Source organism: Arachis ipaensis, chromosome B04 (genome assembly GCF_000816755.2).
Source record: "Arachis ipaensis cultivar K30076 chromosome B04, Araip1.1, whole genome shotgun sequence".
In the NCBI taxonomy this organism is placed as follows: Eukaryota; Viridiplantae; Streptophyta; class Magnoliopsida; order Fabales; family Fabaceae; genus Arachis; species Arachis ipaensis.
The window spans coordinates 51996377-52012613 of NC_029788.2; the positions used below are offsets into that span (position 1 = coordinate 51996377).

Consider the following 16237-nt stretch of genomic DNA (forward strand, 5'->3'; position numbering starts at 1 on the left):
ATTCCTTTTGAATTCTTATCTCTGTCCTTGCTCAACTGTTAACTTTAACTTCCAGCAAACTTAATCAAGGTTTTAAACTCACTCGTCACTAAACAACAGTGTAATTAATAGATCTTATTATTTCAAAAACCTTAATATTCTGACATGCACTCAAACACATCAAGAAATTACACAGATCACAAAGAAGAATTCAAGGTTAGGGACTACGATTTTGAGAATTTAAGAGATAATCAAGAATATGGATAGATCAAGATATACATTAGACATGAAGTATAAGAATTAAATTACAGTTAGCTTAATTTGAATCGAAACTTTCAAGGTTCAAACCACTCGAAGGCCCACATCGGTTGGAGAGGGGAACAAAGCATGCCTTATAAGGGTGTGGATACCTCTCCCTAGCATGACGCGTTTTGACGAGTGAGTGTGGGGGGGGCTTCGGCTATCATCCCTATCGTCAAAGGCAAAACCGTGAGGCCTTGTGTGCCAAAGCGGACAATATCGTGCTAGCGGGTGGTCTGGGCTGTTACAGATGGTATCAGAGCCAGAATCCGGATCGATGTGCCAGCGAGGGCGCTGGACTCCCTTAGGGGGGTGGATTGTAAGGCCCACATCGGTTGGAGAGGGGAACGAAGCATGCCTTATAAGGGTATGGATACCTCTCCCTAGCATGACGCATTTTGACGAGTGAGTGTGGGGGGGCTTCGGCTATCATAACTATCGTCAAAGGCAAAACCGTGAGGCCTTGTGTGCCAAAGTGGACAATATCGTGCTAGTGGGTGGTCTGGGCTGTTACAGTCGGGGACATCCGATAAAATTGGAACGATACAGAGAAGATTAGCATGGCCCCTGCGCAAGGATGACACGTACAAATCGAGAAATGGTCTAAATTTAAAAAAAAATTGTAAGGCCCACGTCGGTTGGAGAGGGGAACAAAGCATGCCTTATAAGGGTGTGGATACCTCTCCCTAGCATGACGCGTTTTGACGAGTGAGTGTGGGGGGGCTTCGGCTATCATCCCTATCGTCAAAGGCAAAACCGTGAGGCCTTGTGTGCCAAAGCGGACAATATCGTGCTAGCGGGTGGTCTGGGCTGTTACATTAAATGCCAGAATGGGCACCATTCTGGGCGTTTAACGCCAAGATGGCACTAGAGGGAAGATTTTGTTTTTAATTCACATTTTTTCAAGTTTTCATATTTTTTCAAAATCAAATCTTTTTCAAATCATATCTTTTCAATCATATCTCTTTCAAAATCAATTTCTTTCCATTTTATATTTATTTTTACTATTTTCAAAAATCCTTGCTTCAATTAAAGATTCACTTCAAAATTTTCAAGTTGTTACTTGCCTATTAAGAAAGGATCAAACTTTAAATTTTAAAATCATATCTTTTAATTTCTTGATAGTCAAGTAATCAACTTTAATTTTAAAAATTTTCTTTTTCTAAATTAATTTTCAATCATATCTTTTCAAACATATCTTTTCAATCACGTCTTTTTCAAAATTAATTTTTTCAATCATATCTTTTTTCTAATTTCAAAATCTTTTTCAAAAATCACTTTATTTCTTTCCCAATCTTAGTTTTCGAAAATCTCAATCAAATTTTCAAATTTCTTTTTAAAATCTTTTAATTTATTTTCGAAAATTCTTCCCCTCTTTTCACATCCTTCTATTTAAAGGACTAAGACTCCTCATCAAGGTGCAATTCGAACTCTGTCCCTCTTGATAAGTTCGAATTCCCTCTTCTCCACCTCTTCCTTCTATTCTTCTTTTCCTTTGACACCTCAAGAAATCTCTATACTGTGACATAGAGGATTCTCCACTTTCTTGTTCTCTTCTCTTTCATATGAGCAGGAACAAAGATAAAGGCATACTTGTTCAAGCTGATCCTGAACCTGAAAGGACTTTGAAGAGAAAGCTAAGAGAAGCTAAAGAACAATTCTCTTTAGAGGGCCTAACAGAACTCTTCGAAGAAGAAGAAACCATGGCAGCCGAAAACAACAATAATGCCAACAATGCATGGAAGGCGCTTGGTGACTTTACTGCACCTACTCCTGATTTCTATGGGAGAAGCATCTCTATCCCTGCCATTGGAGCAAACAACTTTGAGCTTAAGCCTCAATTAGTTTCTCTAATGCAACAGAATTATAAGTTTCATGGACTTCCATTGGAAGATCCTCATCAGTTCTTAGCTGAATTCTTGCAAATCTATGATACTGTCAAGACCAATGGGGTTGACCCTGAAGTCTACAGACTTATGCTTTTTCCTTTTGCTGTAAGAGACAGAGCTAGAACATGGTTGGATTCACAACCTAAAGAAAGCCTGAACTCTTGGGAAAAGCTAGTCAATGCCTTCTTGGCAAAGTTCTTTCCACCTCAAAAATTGAGTAAGCTTAAAGTGGAAGTCCAAACCCTTAGACAGAAGGATGGTGAGTCCCTCTATGAAGCTTGGGAGAGATACAAGCAATTGATCAGAAGGTACCCTTCTGACATGGTTTCTGAATGGAACATCATAGGAATTTTCTATGATGGTCTGTCTGAACTATCCAAGATGTCATTGGATAGCTCTGCTGGAGGATCTCTTCATCTGAAGAAGACGCCTGCAGAAGCTCAGAAACTCATTGAAATTGTTGCAAATAACCAACTAATGTACACTTCTGAATGGAATCCTGTGAATAATGGGACAAATCAGAAGAAAGGAATTCTTGAGATTGATACTCTGAATGCCATATTGGCTCAGAATAAAATTTTGACCTAACAAGTCAATATGATTTCTCAGAGTCTGTCTGAAATGCAAGCAGCAACAGGCAGTACTAAGGAAGCTCCCTCTGAAGAAGAAGCTTATGATCCTGAGAACCCAGCAATAGAAGAGGTGAATTACATAGGAGAACCCTATGGAAACACCTATAATCCTTCATGGAGAAATCACCCAAATCTCTCAGGGAAGGATCAACAGAGACCTCAACAAGGTTTCAACAACAACAATGGTGGAAGAAACAGGTTTAGCAATAGCAAGCCTTTTCCATCATCTTCTCAGCAACAGACAGAGAATGCTAAGCAAAGCCACTCTGACTTAGCAACCATTGTCTCTGATCTAATCAAAACCACTCAAAGTTTCATGACTGAAACAAGGTCCTCCATTATAAATTTGGAGGCACAATTGGATCAGCTGAGTAAGAAAATTACTGAACTCCCTCCTAGCACTCTCCCAAGCAATACAGAAGAGAATCCCAAAAGAGAGTGCAAGGCCATAACCACATTTCACATGGCCGAACATGGAGAGGAGGAAGAGGCAGTGATTCCCACTGAGGAAGACCTCAATGGACGTCCACTGACCTCCATGGAATTCCCTAATGAGGAACCATGGGAATCTGAGGCTCAGACTGAGACCATAGAGATTCCATTAAATCTACTTCTGCCATTTATAAGCTCTGATGAGTATTCTTCCTCTGAAAAGGATGAAGATGTCACTGAAGAGCAAGTTGCTAAGTACCTTGGAGCAATCATGAAGCTAAATGCCAAGTTATTTGGTAATGAGACTTGAGAGAATGAACCTCCATTGCTCATCAAGGAACTGGAAGACTTGACTACGCAGAGATTACCTCAAAAGAGACAGGACCCCGGAAAGTTCTCAATCCCGTGTACCATAGGCACCATGACCTTTGAGAAGGCTCTGTGTGACCTAGGGTCAAGCATAAACCTTATGCCTCTCTCTGTAATGGAGAAGCTAGGGATCATTGAGGTACAAACTGCAAGAATCTCACTAGAGATGGCAGACAATTCAAAGAAACAAGCTTATGGACTTGTAGAGGATGTCTTGGTAAAGGTTGAAGACTATTACATCCCTGCTGATTTCATAGTCCTAGAGACTGGGAAGTGTATGGATGAATTCATCATCTTTGGCAGACCCTTCCTAGCCACAGCAAAAGCTGTGATTGATGTTGATAGAGGAGAATTGATCATTCAAGTGAATGGAGACTCCCTTGTGTTTAAAGCCCAAGGATATCCCTCTGTAACCATGGAGAGGAAGCATAAAGAGCTTCTCTCAATACAGAGTCAAATAGATCCCCTACAGTCAAACTCTAAGTTTGGTGTTGGGAGGCCACAACCAAACTCTAAGTTTGGTGTTGAACCCCCACATTCAAACTCTAAGTTTGGTGTTGGGAGATTCCAACATTGCTCTGAACATCTGTGAGGCTCCATTTGAGCCACTATCAAGCTACTGACATTAAAGAAGCACTTGTTGGGAGGCAACCCAATTTTTACTTATCTATGTTAAATCTCTATTTTCTATGGTTATTTTATGTTTTCTGTAGGTTGATGATCATGTGAAGTCACAAAAACAATTGAAAAAGCAAAAACAAAGTGAAAAACAGAATGAAAAACAGAACACCCTAGAGGAGACAGTTACTGGCGTTAAACGCCCAGTCTGGCACCATTCTGGGCATTTAACGCCAGAAAAGGGCACCAGACTGGTGTTTAACGCTAGGAATGGGCAAGAAGCTGGCGTTAAACGCCAGAAATGGGCAGCAGCCTGGCGTTTAACGCCAGGATTGGCAGAAAGAGGCATTTTGCACGCCACTTGGTGCAGGGATGAGATATTCTTGACACCTCAGGATCTGTGGACCCCACAGGATCCCCACCTACCCCACCACTCTCTCTCTTCTTCTTTACCTCCCAAACCCACCCTCTATAGCCGGACCATACACACCCCTCTCACACCTATATAAACCCATCTTCACTCCTTCATTTTCACACTACCTAAACAACACTTTTCCCCCTTGGCCGAATCACAAAGCCCACTCCATCTCCTCTATTTCGTCTTCTTCTACTCTCTTCTTTCTTCTTTTGCTCGAGGACGAGCAACCTTCTAAGTTTGGTGTGGTAAAAGCTAAAGATTTTTGTTTTTCCATAACCATTAATGGCACCAAAGGCCGGAGAAACCTCTTGAAAGAGGAAAGGGAAGGAAAAAGCTTCCACCTCTGAGTCATGGGAGATGGAGAGATTCCTCTCAAGGGTGCATCAAGACCACTTCTATGAAGTTGTGGCCAAGAAGAAAGTGATCCCCAAGGTCCCTTTCAAACTCAAAAAGAATGAGTATCCGGAGATCCGACATGAGATCCGAAGAAGAGGTTGGGAAGTTCTTACCAACCCCATTCAACAAGTCGGAATCTTAATGGTTCAAGAGTTCTATGCCAATGCTTGGATCACCAAGAACCATGATCAAAGTGTGAACCCGGACCCCAAGAATTGGCTTACAATGGTCCGAGGGAAATACTTGGATTTTAGTCCGGAAAATGTAAGGTTGGCATTCAACTTGCCTATGATGCAAGGAGATGCACACCCCTACACTAGAAGGGTCAACTTTGATCAAAGGTTGGACCAAGTCCTCATGGACATATGTGAAGAGGGCGCTCAATGGAAGAGAGATTCAAGAGGGAAGCCGGTTCAACTAAGAAGGCATGACTTCAAGCCCGTGGCTAGGGGATGGTTGGAGTTCATCCAACGCTCAATCATTCCCACTAGCAACCGGTCCGAAGCTACTATAGACCGGGCTATCATGATACATAGCATCATGATTGGAGAAGAAGTGGAAGTTTATGAGGTTATATCCCAAGAACTCTACAAGGTGGCGGACAAGTCCTCCACTATGACAAGGTTAGCCTTCCCTCATCTCATTTGTCACCTCTGCAATTCGGCTGGAATTGACATAGAGGAAGACATCCTCATTGATGAGGACAAGCCCATCACTAAGAAAAGGATGGAGCAAACAAGAGATCCCACTCATGGACAAGAGCATGAGGAATTTCCTCATCATGAAATCCCTGAGATGCCTCAAGGGATGCATTTTCCTCCACAAAACTATTGGGAGCAAATCAATACCTCCCTAGGAGAATTAAGTTCCAACATGAGACAACTAAGGGTGGAGCACCAAGAGCATTCCATCCTCCTCCATGAAATTAGAGAAGATCAAAGAACCATGAGAGAGGAGCAACAAAGGCAAGGAAGAGACATTGAGGAGCTCAAGCACTCCATAAGATCTTCAGGAGGAAGAACAAGCCGCCATCACTAAGGTGGACCCGTTCTTTAATTTCCTTGTTCTTTATTTTCTGTTTTTTCGGAAATTGTGCTCTATGTTTATTTATGTTTGTGTCTTTATTACATGATCATTAGCGTCTAAGTGTCTATGCCTTAAAGCTATGAAAATGAATCCATCACCTTTCTTAAATGAAAAATGTTTTTAATTGAAAAAGAAAAAGAAGTGCATGAATTTCAAATTTTAAAATAGTTTAATTATTTTGATGTGGTGGCAATGCTATTATTTTTCTGAATGAATGCGTGAACAGTGCATATTTTTGAATTTGTTGATTCATGAATGTTAAAATTGTTGACTCTTGAAAGAATGAAAAGAAAAGGAGAAATGTTATCTGATGATCTGAAAAATCATAAAATTGATTCTTGAAGCAAGAAAAAGCAGTGAAAAGCTTGCAAAAAAAAAAAGAAACAAGCAGAAAAAGCCAATACCCCTTTAAACCAAAAGGCAAGGGTGATAAAAAGGATCCAAAGCTTTGAGCATCAGTGGATAGGAGGTCTCACAGGAATAAAATCCTGGCCTAAGCGGCTAAACCAAGATGTCCCTAACCATGTGCTTGTGGCGTGAAGGTGTCAAGTGAAAACTTGAGACTGAGCGGTTAAAGTCGAGGTCCAAAGAAAAAAGAAGAGTGTACTTAAGAACCCTGGACACCTCTAATTGGGGACTCTAGGAAAGCTGAGTCACAATCTGAAAAGGTTCACCCAGTTATGTGTCTGTGGCATTTATGTATCCGGTGGTAATACTGGAAAACAAGGTGCTTAGGGCCACGACCAAGACTCATAAAGTAGCTGTGTTCAAGAATCAACATACATAACTAGGAGAATCAATAACACTATCTGGATTCTGAGTTCCTATAGATGCCAATCATTCTAAACTCAAGGGATAAAGTGAGATGCCAAAACTATTCAGAAGCAAAAAGCTAAAAGCCCTGCTCATCTAATTAATACTGATCTTCATAGATGTTTTTGGAATTCATTGTATATTCTCTTCTTTTTTATCCTATTTGATTTTCAGTTGCTTGGGGACAAGCAACAATTTAAGTTTGGTGTTGTGATGAGCGGATAATTTATACGCTTTTTGGCATTGTTTTTAGTATATTTTTAGTATATTTTAATTAGTTTTTATTATGTTTTTATTAGTTTTTAAATAAAAATTACTCTTCTGGACTTTACTATGAGTTTGTGTGTTTTTCTGTGATTTCAGGTATTTTCTGGCTGAAATTGAGGGACCTGAGCAAAAATCTGATTCAGAGGCTGAAAAAGGACTGCAAATGCTGTTGGATTCTGACCTCCCTGCACTCAAAGTGGATTTTCTAGAGCTACAGAAGCCCAATTGGCGCGCTCTCAATTGCGTTCGAAAGTAGACATCCTAGGCTTTCCAGCAATATATAATAGTCCATACTTTGCCCGAGATTTGATGACACAAACAGGCGTTTCAAGTTAGCTCAAGAATTTTGGCGTTTAACTCCAAAACTGGCACAAAAGCTGGAGTTAAACGCCCAAACTGGCACAAAAGCTGGCGTTTAACTCCAAGAAAAGTATCTACACATGAAAGCTTCAATGCTCAGCCCAAGCACATACCAAGTGGACCCGGAAGAAGATTTCTGCATTAATTACTGATTTATGTAACCCTAGGCTACTAGTTTTCTATAAATAGGACCTTTTGCTATTGTATTTTCATACCATCTTGGGACGTTTAGTCCTTAGACCCTTGAGGCTGGCCATTCGGCCATGCTTACACTATTTGTTCTTATGTATTTTCAACGGTGGAGTTTCTACACACCATAGATTAAGGTGTGGAGCTCTGCTGTTCTTCATGAATTAATACGAAGTACTATTGTTTTTCTATTCAACTCAAGTCTATTTCTTCTCCAAGATATTCATTCGTTCTTCAACTTGATGAATGTGATGATCCGTGACACTCATCATCATTCTCACCTATAAACATGTGCCTGACAACCACCTCTGTTCTACTAGCAATGGCTTGAATGTATATCTCTTGGGTTTCTAATCTAAGATTGGAACCTTCGTGGTATAGGCTAGAATTAATGGCAGCCATTCCTGAGATCCAGAAAGTCTAAACCTTGTCTGTGGTATTCTGAGTAGGATCTGGGAAGGGATGACTGTGACAAGCTTCAAACTCGCGATTGTGGGGCGTGTGACAGACGCAAAAGGATCAATGGATCCTATTCCGACATGATCGAGAACCGACAGCTGATTAGCCGATGTTGTGACAGAGCATCAGGACCATTTTCACTGAGAAGACGGGATGTAGCCATTGACAACGGTGATGCCCAACTTAAAGCTTTCCATGGAAAGGAGTATGAATGATTGGAAGAAGGCAATAGGAAAGTAGAGGTTCAAGGGGAACAAAGCATCTTCATACGTTTATCTGAAATCAACCAATGAATTACATAAGTATCTCTATCTTTATTTTATGTTTTATTCATCTTTTAATTATCAATCCTCCATCACCATTTGAATCTGCCTGACTGAGATTTACAAGTTGACCATAGCTTGCTTCAAGCCGACAATCTCCATGGGATCGACCCTTACTCACGTAAGGTTTATTACTTGGACGACCCAGTGCACTTGCTGGTTAGTTGTGTGGAATTGTGACAAAGTGTGATTCACGTTTGAGAGCACCAAGTCTTTGGCGCCATTGTTGATGATCACAAGTTCGTGCACCACTTACCATAAAGTGACCTTTTTCAAAATTCAAGACAAGGTTAGTGTCAACACATCTAGCTAAGACCTTGGCCAAGTTCTCTAAGCAACAATCAAATGAAGTTCCATAAACACTGAAGTCATCCATAAAGACTTCCAGACAATTCTTCATTAGATCGGAAAAGACACTGGTCATACACCGCTGAAAAGTAGCAGGTGTATTACATAGTCCAAATGGCATCCTTTTGTAGGCAAAGGTGCCAAAAGGGCAAAGGGTAGTTGGTGCGCATAAATCGTGACGGTTCCATTCCTTGGTAACGGCGCTGAAAACTTTATACGCACGTTCATAATCTTAATTCTTTGTCACAACTTCGCACAACTGACCAGCAAGTGCACTGGGTCATCCAAGTAATAAACCTTACGTGAGTAAGGATCGATCCCACGGAGATTGTCGGCTTGAAGCAAGCTATCTTGCAAATCTCAGTCAGGCGGATTCAAATGGTTATGGAGATAAAAAGATAAATAAAACATAAAATAAAGATAGAGGTACTTATGTAATTCATTGGTGAGAATTTCAGATAAGCGTATAGAGATGCTTTCGTTCCTCTGAACCTCTGCTTTCCTGCTGTCTTCATCCAACCATTCCTACTCCTTTCCATGGCAAGCTTTATATAGGGCATCACCATTGTCAATGGCTACATCCCATCCTCTCTGTGAAAATGGTCCAATGTGTTGTCACTGCATGGCTAATCATCTGTCGGTTCTCGATCATACTGGAATAGGATTTACTATCCTTTTGCGTCTGTCACTACGCCCAGCACTCGCGAGTTTAAAGCTCGTCACAGCCATCCCTTCCTAGATCCTACTCGGAATACCACAGACAAGGTTTAGACTTTCTGGACCTCAAGAATGGCCATCCATGGGTTCTAACTTATACCATGAAGATTCTAATATCTCGGACTCGGTCCCCTGTATCCCACTTGGTGTGTGCTTGGGCTGAGCATTGAAGCATTTTCGTGTAGAGACTTCTCTTGGAGTTAAACGCCAGCTTTTGTGCCAGTTTGGGCGTTTAACTCCCACTTTTGTGCCAGTTCCGGCGTTTAACGCCGGGAATTCTGATGCTGACTTTGAACGCCAGTTTGGGCCATCAATTCTTGGGCAAAGTATGGACTATTATATATTTCTGGAAAGCCCAAGATGTCTACTTTCCAACGCAATTGAGAGCAAGCCAATTGGGTTTCTGTAGCTCCAGAAACTCCACTTTGAGTGCAGGGAGGTCAGAATCCAACAGCATCTGCAGTCCTTTTTCAGCCTCTGAATCAGATTTTTGCTCAGGTCCCTCAATTTCAGCCAGAAAATATCTGAAATCACAGAAAAACAGACGAACTCATAGTAAAGAGAGATTAAGCCTGGGTAAGCCAGTTTGGCTTCAGTGGAGTTCTTGTTTGCAATTGTGTAAATCTCACAAGAAATCAGATGATGAACCTCCACTTCTTTTCCCAGCATAATGCAGTGAATCATCACTGCCCTCTTGACAGTGACCTCAGAACGGTTGCTAGTGGGCAATATAGAACGCCCAATGAAGTCTAGCCAACCTCTTGCAACTGGTTTGAGATCTCCCCTTTTGAGTTGGTTTGGGACACCTTTTGAATTGGTTATCCACTTAGTTCCAGGGAGGCATATGTCCTCTAGAACTTGGTCCAACCCCTTATCTGTTCTCACCATTCTCCTGTTAAAGGAGTCAGGATCATCTTGTAGTTGAGGTAGTTTGAAGACCTCTCTTATTTTGTCTAGATGGAAATAAATAATTTTCCCTCTGACCATGGTCCTGTAGGTATGGAAAGCAGTTCCAGTCATTCTCTACTTATCTGTCAGCCACAGATTTGAGTAGAATTCCTGAACCATGTTTCTTCTAACCCTTGTCTCAAGATTGGCTAGAATTTCCCATCCTCTATTTCGAATTTGCTCTTGGATCTTCGGATATTCGTCTTCTTTCAGATCGAATTTAACTTCCGGGATCACTGACCTTAGACCCATTATTTTGAGGTAATGGTCCGCATGTTCTTTGGTTAAAAACCTCTCTTGACTCCAAAAATTCTTTGGAGTATTCTCTTTCTTGCCTCTTGAATTGGATTGTTTTTCCTTAGGAGCCATGATCTTGATGAGCCTTAGCTTAGTGATCACGAAAAAGCACACCAAACTTAGAAGTTTGCTTGCCCTCAAGCAAAAGAAAGGAAAGCAGAGAGAGAGGAGGAGAAGCAAATTCGAATGGTGAAGAGAGGGGGATGGCCAAATGTGTATTTATAAGGGAGGGGGAGGGATTTCGCAAGTTTTGGAAGAGATTTGAGAAGATATGGAAAGAATTTGAGAAAATACTTGAGTTTTTGAAGAAGATTTATAAAGGATTTGAAAGAGATTTGAAAAATAGTTGAGGAAATTGTTGAATTTTTGAAATGTGAGGGTGAATGATGAAAATTTTTAACATGTTTATGTAGGAAATTATGGGTCAAAACATGAAAGTGTGAAAAAATTTGAAGTGGAAAGCAAAATCTCCTTCCCCTGCCTTTCTGGTGTTAAACGCCCAAAATGGTATCCATTCTGGCGTTTAACGCCCATAAGGTGGCCATTATGGGTGTTTAACGCCCAGCCAGGTGCCCTGGCTGGCGTTAAGCGCCAGAAACCCCTTTATCACTGGGCGTTTTGCTGAACACCTAGGATGCTGCAATTCTGGCGTTAAACGCCCAGAATGGTGCCCATTCTGGCGTTTAACGCCCAAAATGGTGCCTTTACTGGCGTTAAACGCCCAGAATGGTATTCATTCTGGCGTTTAACGCCCAGAGTGCCCCTTACTGGTGTTTTCCTGCCAGCAAGCTTCTTTTCTCTGCTTTTTTCACTGAATCCTTCTGTAACTCTGTGAATTCCTTCAATTTTGATGATCAACCTTAAAGAATATATATTAAACTTCTATTAAGTAAATCAAATAACTTTCCAATGACTGAACTTAGCATCCAGGTTTAGGAATCTGGTTGCCCAGTAGGCTTTATGCTCTAGTTCCACGGGCAGATGACAGGCCTTGCCATACACAAGTTGGTATGGAGAGGTTCCTATAGGGGTCTTGAATGCTGTTCTATATGCCCATAGAGCATCATCCAAGCTCCTTGCCCAATCCTTTCTGCGGGCAATTACAGTCCGTTCCAGGATTCTTTTTAGCTCTCTATTAGAGACTTCAGCTTGCCCATTTGTCTGTGGATGATACAGAGTTGCCACTTTGTAGTTTATCCCATATCTGACCATGGCAGAGGACAGCTGTTTATTGCAGAAATGAGTGCCCCCATCACTGATTAGTACTCTGGGAACGCCGAACCTGCTGAAGATGTGTTTCTGGAGGAATTTCAGCATGGTCTTAATATCATTATTGGGTGTGGCAATTGCTTCTACCCATTTAGATACATAGTCCACTGCCACCAGAATATAAGTGTTTGAGTATGATGGTGGGAAAGGACCCATGAAGTCAATTCCCCATACATCAAACAATTCAATCTCTAAGATCCCTTGTTGAGGCATGGCGTAACCATGAGGCAGGTTACTAGCTCTTTGGCAACTGTCACAGTTACGCACAAACTCTCGGGCATCCCTATAGAGAGTAGGCCAGTAAAAACCACATTGGAGGACCTTAGTGGCTGTTCGCTCAATTCTGAAATGTCCCCCATACTGTGATCTATGGCAATGCCATAGGATCTTTTGTGCTTCCTCTCTAGGTACACATCTTCGAATCATTCCGTCTGCACATCTCTTAAAGAGATGTGGCTCATCCCATAGGTAGTACATGGCATCTGAAATTAATTTTTTTCTTTGCACCCTGCTGTACTCCTAGGGTATGAACCTTACAGCTTTATAGTTTGCAATGTCTGCAAACCATGGTGTTTCCTGAATGGCAAAGAGTTGCTCATCTGGAAAGGTCTTAGAGATCTCAGTAGAGGGGAGGGACGCCCCATCTACTAGTTCTATCCGGGACAAGTGATCATCTACCTGGTTCTCTGTCCCTTTTTTGTCTCTTATTTCTATATCAAACTCTTGCAGAAGCAACACCCATCTTATGAGCCTGGGTTTTGAATCCTGCTTTGTGAGTATGTATTTAAGAGCAGCATGATCAGTGTACACAATCACTTTTGATCCTACTAAATAGGATCTAAACTTGTCAATGGCATAAACCACTGCAAGTAGCTCTTTTTCTGTGGTTGTGTAATTCTTCTGTGCGTCATTTAGAACACGGCTAGCATAATAAATGACGTGCAAAAGCTTGTTGTGCCTCTGTCCCAACACTGCACCAATGGCATGGTCACTGGCATCACACATTAGTTCGAATGGTAATGTCCAGTCTGGTGCAGAGATGACTGGTGCTGTGACCAGTTTGGCTTTCAGGGCCTCAAACGCCTGTAGACACTCAGTGTCAAACACAAATGGTATGTCAGTAGCTAGTAAGTTACTCAGAGGTTTTGCAATTTTTGAAAAATCCTTTATAAACCTTTCTGTAGAATCCTGCATGCCCCAGGAAGCTTCTAATTGCCTTAACATTGGCAGGTGGTGGTAATTTTTCAATTACCTCTACCTTTGCTTGATCCACCTCTATTCCCTTGCTTGAAATTTTGTGCCCAAGGACGATTCCTTCAGTCACCATAAAGTGACATTTCTCCCAGTTTAAGACCAGGTTAGTCTCTTGGCACCTTTTCAGGACAAGTGCTAGATGATCAAGACAGGAACTGAATGAGTCTCCAAATACTGAAAAGTCATCTATGAAGACTTCCAGGAACTTTTCTACCATATCAGAGAAGATGGAGAGCATGCACCTCTGAAAAGTTGCAGGTGCATTGCATAGACCAAAAGGCATTCTCCTGTAGGCAAATACGCCAGAAGGACAGATGAATGCTGTTTTCTCTTGATCTTTAGGGTCCACTGCAATTTGATTATAGCCTGAATAGCCATCCAAAAAGCAGTAATAATCATGACCCGCTAGTCTTTCTAGCATTTGGTCTATGAATGGTAGAGGAAAATGATCCTTCCTGGTGGCTGTATTGAGCCTTCTGTAGTCAATACACATACGCCAACCTGTAACTGTTCTTGTAGGAACCAGTTCATTCTTTTCATTATGAACCACTGTCATGCCTCCCTTCTTGGGGACAACTTGGACAGGGCTCACCCAGGGGCTATCAGAAATGGGATAAATAATCCCAGCCTCTAGTAACTTAGTGACCTCTTTCTGCACCACTTGCTTCATGGCTGGATTTAGCCGCCTCTGTGGTTGAACCACTGGCTTGGCATTATCTTCCAATAGGATTTTGTGCATGCATCTTGCTGGGCTAATGCCCTTAAGATCACTTATGGACCACCCAAGAGCTGTCTTGTGTGTCCTCAGCACTTGAATCAGTGCTTCCTCTTCCTGTGAATTTAAGGCAAAGCTTATGATCACTGGAAAAGTGTCACCTTCTCCCAGAAATGCATACTTCAGGGATGGTGGTAGTGGCTTGAGCTCGGGTTTAGGAGGCTTATCCTCTTCCTGAGGAATTTTCAGAGGTTCTTTTATTTCCTTTAGTTTCTCCAGGTCAGGCTGAACATCTTTAAAGATATTCTCTAGCTCTGATTCGAGACTCTCAGTCATATTAATCTCTTCCACCAAAGAGTCAATAATATCAGTGCTCATACAGTCATTTGATGTGTCTGGATGCTGCATAGCTTTGATAGCATTCAACTTGAACTCATTCTCATTGACTCTCAGGGTTACTTCTCCTTTTTGTACATCAATAAGAGTTCGTCCAGTTGCTAGGAAAGGTCTTCCTAGGATGAGAGTTGTACTCTTGTGCTCCTCCATCTCCAGCACTACAAAGTTAATGGGAAAGGCAAATGGCCCAACCTTGACAATTATGTCCTCAATCCTGCCTGATGGATATTTAATGGAGCCATCAGCAAGTTGGAGATATATCCGGGTTGGTTTGACTTCTTCAGTCAACCCAAGCTTTCTGATAGTGGATGCAGGTATTAGGTTGATACTTGCTTCAAGGTCACATAGGGCTGTCTTGGTACAAGCGCCCTCTAATGTGCATGGTATCATAAAGCTCCCTGGATCTTGAAGCTTCTCTGGTAAGCTTTTCAGAATGACTGCACTGCATTCTTCAGTGAGAAACACTTTTCAGTTTCTCTCCAATCCTTCTTATGACTTAAGATCTCTTTCATGAACTTAGCATAAGAGGGTTTTTGCTCAAGTGCCTCTGCAAACGGAATCTTTATTTCAAGAGTCCTGAGATAGTCTGCAAAGCGGGCAAATTGTTTATCCTGTTTCGCTTGGCGGAGTTTCTGAGGATAAGGCATCTTGGCTTTATATTCTACAACCTTAGTTGCTGCAGGTTTATTCCCTACAGAGGTGGTTGGAGAAGCCTTCTTAGAGGGGTTACTATCAGCACTCTCAGGTGTCTGATTCCTCATTGGCGTTTGAACGCTAGGATTGGGTACAGAATGGGCGTTTAACGCCAGCTTCCCACCCTTTTCCGGCGTTTGAACGCCAGAACTGGGCAAGGAATGAGCGTTTAACGCCAACTTTTCCCCCTTTTCTGGCATTTGAACGCCAGAAGTATTCCTCTCTGGGCTCTTACTGTCCTCAGAGGAATGTTGGGCAGTGGTTTGTTTATCCTCTGTTCTTGAGCCTCTTCAATTGTCTTCCTCATGTGTATAGATCCACCAGCTGAGTGGTCTAGGGACATCTGAGCTTTTTCTGTAAGCCCATAGTAGAAGATGTCTAACTGTACCCACTCTGAAAAAATTTCAGAGGGGCACTTCCTTAGCATACATCTGTACCTCTCCCAAGCATTATAAAGGGATTCATGATCCTTTTGTTTAAAGTCTTGGATGTCCAGCCTTAGCTGTGTCATCCTTTTTGGAGGGTAAAATTGATTCAATAATTTGTCTGATAACTGTCTCCATGTTTTTATGCTTGCTGTGGGTTGGTTATTCAACCACCTCTTAACTTGATCTTTTACAGCAAATGGAAACAGTAATAATCTGTAGACATCCTGATCCACCTCTTTATCACGTACTGTGTCAGCAATTTGTAAGAACTGTGCCAAAAACTCAGTAGGTTCTTCTTGTGGAAGACCGAAATACTGGCAATTTTGCTACACCATGATAATGAGCTGAAGATTTAGCTCAAAGCTGCTTGCTTTGATGGGAGGTATACAGATGCTACTCCCATATGCAGCTGTAATGGGGTTAGCATATGATCCCAGAGTCCTTCTGGACTGTTCACTTCCACTTATGTCCATGATGGAGAAAAGGGAATTGGTATGAATTATTTTTTTTTTAAAAGTGACCGAAAATAATAAAATAAAATAAAAGAAAAATAAAATAAAATTTCAAAAACTAAAAGAAAATAAAATCAAAGCAAATTGAAAACTAAATTAATTAATTAATTAAAAAGATTTTGAAATTAGT

The 16237-nt window shown here is 41.4% G+C and overlaps 1 long non-coding RNA gene across 1 annotated transcript; it reads right to left on the minus strand.

Moving 5' to 3' along the window:
• LOC110270638 lies at nt 765-15360 on the minus strand. The gene is made up of 3 exons (XR_002360277.1): nt 15348-15360; nt 2928-2933; nt 765-882 (listed from the first exon to the last, which is right to left on the minus strand). It is a non-coding gene; the product is annotated as an uncharacterized LOC110270638 (long non-coding RNA).